The 6,209-nt window shown below is 42.4% G+C and overlaps 1 pseudogene; it reads left to right on the top strand.

Moving 5' to 3' along the window:
* Positions 1 to 697: 697 nt before the first annotated feature.
* Positions 698 to 1,728, top strand: LOC147462465 (putative aspartic proteinase GIP2; annotated as a pseudogene).
* Positions 1,729 to 6,209: the final 4,481 nt, after the last annotated feature.

The following is a 6,209-nucleotide window of genomic DNA, read 5'->3' as shown; positions in this document are numbered from 1 at the left end:
TAAAGTGCCATTGAGAATTTTCTTAGGCAATACTTTGAAGTAATTGGCCCCAAATATGCCTAGTTACCCAAGTTTTTGTTCACCTATGGGTCATGCTAGATAACGGACATATTTGATGCACATGTGTGTGCACATTGTAAGGGGCTCTGTTAATGCCATGCATAGACTTTGTCTATCTATCATTGTTTGAACAAGAGGAAAAAAAGTGATAAAATCACGAGGCCTGCAATATAAATACTGAAATTGCACACCATCTCATTTGTCATAAAAATCTATATACAAGCCCTGATTGTGTAAGTGGCTTAGAACCCTTCATCTGAATTGTATCAACAGCTTTACTCCAATCTAGAAAAGACAAAGTGGACCTTTTCTCCCCACCAAGATGCCATGCATCACCTCCCATAGCCTTGAACTGAGAATATTGATGCCAAGGCCACTATTTTTGAGCCCTTCGAAGTCTGCATAATAGAAAATACGGTTTGAATGCCAGCTTTGAGTAGCTTGACAAACTTTAGTCATGATGTAGCTACACACCAGTGGCACACCATAATGCAGAACCATATGATCTTGATAAATTTAGTAAACAGACACAGACATGCGAATACATTCTGCTTCCTTGAGCTCCAGATGACTACAAAACTCATGAATTATCATATGATTCAACATATTTATCAAAAAGACTCCAGATCAGCTCAAAATGAGGTTTGTGCTAGCTATCCTTGTTGTATATTGTATTGCTGCAAGCGTTGCTGCTGCTGCAGAGCATGGACTCCTAGCAGAGGTTTGGCTTGACACCTCTGGCCGCTATGTGGCCCAGCTCCACATAGGCACTCCCCCTTAGCCCAAGCTGCTCTTGCTTGACATAGCCCAGAATTCCATATGGGTCCAATGCACAAAGCCCCCAACTCTAACGCCGCTCGGCCCTTCATTCCCCCAAGCTCAACCACTTTTCATGCCGTCATTCGAGGCGGATCTCTGGTCGTTGTCGACTTTCTTGTCACCAAACAAATGCAGCTGGTGGCAGATAGCTTCACCTTCAATGCCACTGATGGCATAAACCCAGGACAACATGATGTGGAAGTGAAGGGCATGAAATTCTTTAGTGCATTGCCATCACCGCAACCACCAACCGGCATCGCAAGCTTGGGGCGAGGTAAGCTTGCTCTACCCTCTGCATTGGCAATCCATCAAAAGCTTCCACGCCGCTTTGCCTACTGCTTGTGAAGATCTGCACAGACTCGGACTCCCCTCTTTCTAGCCTCAAGCAATTACACCTTCTTGCCAGGGCTGCAGTTCAGCAACTTGTAGCACACCCCTCTTTTGAAGCCCACAAAGAAGAGGACTGGCTACAGGGCAGGCTTGCTTTCAATGAAAGTGGGGGACACAACTCTTTCCATTCATCCAAAGGTATTTAGGGGAGGGTTGGAGGTAAGCACAAAAGAGCCTTACACAAAGCTTGTGAGGCCAGCATATGTGGCATTGGTGGATGCATTTCGGCAAGCGGAGAGCGGGATAAGGCAGGTTCCAGCGAGGGCACCCTTTCAGACATGCTACAACACGACAGGTTTGGGGTCGACGAGGGTGGGGCCGCCTGTGAATGTGATAAGCTTTGTGTTTGGAGATGAGAAGGGCACAGCAACTGAGTGGCCCATGTATGGGGCCAGCTCCATGGTGCTTGTGAGTGAGGATGTCATGTGCTTGGGCTCAAACACCATGACAAACCTTTAGATTTTCAAGGGGGCATGTCCACATATAAGCAGCAGGAACATCAAACGAGGCAAGAATCTTCTCCACAGCATCAAAGGCCATTGCTATAGTTTTGAAAGGGTGCACATGAGAAGCTAGCCTACAAAGCTCACCACTACAATAGGAAAGTCAGACAAAGGCAGGAATTTTCACTCATGCACAGCATCAAAAGCGTGTATCTAGTTTTATACAGTATGCCAAATTGTATGCAATTTGTCAAAGTGTATGCAATTTGGCAACACATTTCCATATATTCAAATCCATAATATCTAACTCCATCTCAATTCTCAATTCAATAAACAGCTCCACGCATATTCGTGTAGATAAGACAATTTTTTCCACAAGCTTATGTGCATACCCATTGAACAGAACAAATAGAGTGTACACTCATCAGAAGAGTGTTGTAGTCAATATGTACTTTGTGCTTAGGCTTAGCCTTGATTCAACATAATGCTTTTTACAACATAGCCCCATCCACAAAGGTAGCTTACACATTCCTCCAAAACACAACAAATAGTGTTACTTTACAACTCAGACCACCATAACAAGTTTCAACCCAATACATAAAAGACCGGTACTACTATACAAACAGGCCACAACCTCATGAATCACTTGTCAAACTTTAGATAAATTAGAGAGGTGTTAAAAGAACATCAGTGAAGGATATAAGTACATAGACCAGGGGCCTAAAACACATTGCAGCCTTGACATCAAAAGGAAAGGAGGCACCAACTCATGTCAATGAGTGGGTACTCCAAAACTGTCTTGAGTAACAATATGTCCATATCAAAATCCTACCTACACAAATCATCTCGATAGCGTCCACTACTATGCACATTCACCACGGATACGCCTTGCAAGCTGAATGTCTTTTGGCATAATCGTAACACTCTTTGCATGAATTGCACACAAATTGGTATCTTCAAACAACCCCACTAGATAGGCCTCGACAACATGGCTTTGGAAGCGTAAGCCAGTCTGCAAAACAAGGAAATACATAAGCATACTCCAAACTAGCATTTTGTTTTGACAAATATATATTAACATTTATTTTAAAAGTGCAACTCGTAGAAATGAATCTAAGAGGACTTGGCTTGGGCAGCAAACAACCTACAGCACCTCACACCTATAATCTACACCATAAGCTGGTGACAGGACAATACCTTAAAATCCTGAGCAATTTCTCGTACAAGCCTCTGAAATGGCAGGTTGCGGATCAGAACCTAAGTACTCTTCTGATACTTTCGTATTTCTCTCAGAGCAACAACTCCTGGCCCAACTAGAGGGCTTCTTGACTCTCTAGTAGTAGGAGCTGACTTGCGAGCAGCCTATGGAAATACAAAAAGTTAGAACAACTCAATCCCACAAAGGATTAGAAACAATACATTTAAAATATACAAAGATTGCACACAATTCAAACCCACATGAATTTCTGAAGTATAATAAAACAGAGTAACTTTCGACCTCAGGCAGGGAACCATCCAAGATGACACTCAACACAGACCCTTGCGAGAAGGCAAAACATAGAAACCCCCCCCCCCCCCCCCCCATGTGTGTGTGTGTGTGTGTGTGTGTGTGTGTGTGTGTGTGTGTGTGTGTGTGTGTGTGTGTGTGTGTGTGTGTGTGGCAATGATGTGCAGCAACACACAGGCCTTATACCATCACATTAAAAAAAAACACGGTGAGGTCTGCTTCAAGCTGAAAGATACACGTAAAGGTCTCTTCTCGTCTCCTCCCGATGGTCAGCCATCACAATTTGCAGCAGCATCGAAGTTTGCCAAGCTGGAGTCCGCCCTCAAAGTGCACAGACCTGTTGTCCCTTCAATACTTCTTCCCTCCCAATGCCTTCTCTCTCCAGTTTGTTGGCAGCCATCTTTGTGAATACTTTGCACCTGCAAACTTCACATAAACCCTGTGCATGCAACACTATATCCATGCTACTCAACTGCCTGTCCAATCTCCACGCAGGACAACAAATAATAAGCGCTCTCTCTCTCTCTCTCTCTCTCTCTCTCTCTCTCTCTCTCTCTCATCCTAAAAAAAAGGAGCTCCCTGCCTCGCTTGGCTCCCTTCCGTGCCCTTGTGCACCTCTGGCTGGAGGTGCTTGCCAGAATAGAGGAGCCAGACTCTAATTTCGAGCACATTCAAAAATATAATCTTGGAAAAAATCTTCTCTCAAAAAAACATGAGATTATCACTCATTATTCACTATAACTCATGACTTTTTCATGAGTGTTCACTACAGCACTCACCAATCAAACATTTTCATTCTTTATTTTATTTTTTAAAATACATATGAGATTTTTTGTTAACAAAAAGGGAACACATCACTATGGCCTTAGCCCTTTGGACATACTAAAAAGAACACAAGATATTCATTCTCTCTTCATCACTTTGTATAAATGAAAATGAAAGAGAGTTTTCATAATTGTATTGTATCTTGAATTTATACACAATGCAACCCCAAGTCATAACTACACTCAAACTTTATTTGGTCATATCGACATAGGCTAACATAATTCTCACATCTCTCCCCATTACTTAGCTAGCCCACTCACTCTTTCCAAGATGTCATCTAAACCCTTTAAAAATTCTATGTTTGAGGATCCAAAAAGCCACTAGGTTAACCATGTGTAAAAAATTATATGGAGCTTTGTCCACTAATGTAGCATAGTGAACATGAGATTGAGAGCGAGGGAATGCAAGCATCAACGTGTGTGTGTGTGTGTGTGTGTGTGTGTGTGTGTGTGTGTGTGTGTGTGTGTGTGTGTGTGAGTGAGTGAGAGAGAGAGAGAGAGAGAGAGAGAGAGGCATAATGAGAAGTGGTGTGTAACTTGGTGGATGGAACTAATCCTAATAAGGTTGAATGTGCTCAAGAAGGAAATAGGAATGGTCTCATCATCATCTCATCCTCCAAACACACTAAAATGAAGTAGGTAATCCATGTCTTTGGAGTGTGAATTTTCATCCCAAGAAATTATTCTTTCAAAGTGATACCCCAACCCCCACATCATCTCCATATGCTTACCAATGCGTTAATGATGAATGATGATAGAGAGAGTGACATCGAATCATGAGAGGCTTCATCATACTATGGTGATTGAGAGTTTGAAGAGTGTCCTTTTGGTGCAAGTGCCTATCTTTCTGAGGCTGCTTCATCCTTTCTCCATTAGCTTACCGTGGGAAAATTTTAATCTCTTTAGGAGAGGTTTTTCATTTGGTTTTTTGTCTTTCCAATTCTTCCATGTGGCTACGTGTACTCAGCTCTCACAATTCTATTTTGTTGCTTCAATGCCCTTAGAATTGTCACTATGTGTGTGTGTGTGCGTATGTGTGTGTACATACATACATATACATATACAAATACATATACATATACATATATATATATATATATATATATATATATATATATATACACACACACACACACACACAACACACACATATACATACACACACATTTGTTTTGCTACTTGGGAGTTTGCTGCAACCTCCCCCCGCCCCCTCTCTCTCTCTCTTCCTCTCTATTGAAGGAAAAACATCGACTGGTTATTTACCATCTTGAAAAAAAAAAATTTGAGGATACTTTGAAAAGAGCAATTGTCAAGAATCAGCCTCGCTTTGATCTCTCTCTCTCTCTCTCTCTCTCTCTCTCTCTCTCTCTCTCTCTCTCTCTCTCTCCCCGAAGAACTCACCCCGACACAAATCAAGCACAAAGGCGAAGAGCTGAAAAAAGTGCGTGAAGCACGAGCCAAAGGCAAGTGGGCAGTATACCGCAGAGGGAAGGCCATCATCCAGAAGTTTCGAACTCCTAAACCCGCCCTTGCTCCTGCCCCATAGGACCCCCCTTAGACTTTGCTTTTTCTTTTGTTGGACCCTCAGTCCTTAACAAATATGTGTACGATATATGTATCGATTGCCCTCACTTAGAAGAAGTGGTCGTAATGTTTGTTTTTGGTCCCATGGGTCATATCTGACCTCCGTGGACGATAATTCAATCTATCTATCTATCTCTCTCTCTCTCTCTCTCTCTCTCTCTCTCTCTCTCTCTCTCTCTCTCAAAGAACGGCAAAAACTCTCAAAGAACATCGTCATTCGTGGAATCAAGGAGGAAAGCATGGAAACACCCCAATCTCTTGCGGTTGCTATTGAAGAGTTTTTTGCTACACACTTTGGCATGTTTGGAATCATGGCTTATGGTGCACATCAAGTTGGAAAACAAGGAGTCCCTCGCTCGGGAGAAAGACCTATTGTATGTACCATGGCTGATGAGGTAAAGAGAAAGATCATCCTTGACAATAGTTGGATCTATCTCAAAGGAACGGGTTGTAATGTATATGAGGATTGCACTCTTATGCAACAAAATGTACGTCGCAAAGCATATGAGGAAAGAACCAAGAAGGTCAAGGTGTTATCTCAAGAAAAAAAGTCACTTGAGGAGGATGCAAGTCAACCCAACA

The sequence above is a fragment of the Adiantum capillus-veneris genome, chromosome 2 (assembly GCF_014529385.1).
Source record: "Adiantum capillus-veneris isolate H3 chromosome 2, ASM1452938v2, whole genome shotgun sequence".
Taxonomy (NCBI): Eukaryota; Viridiplantae; Streptophyta; class Polypodiopsida; order Polypodiales; family Pteridaceae; genus Adiantum; species Adiantum capillus-veneris.
This window is presented reverse-complemented; position numbering and strand designations above follow the sequence as displayed.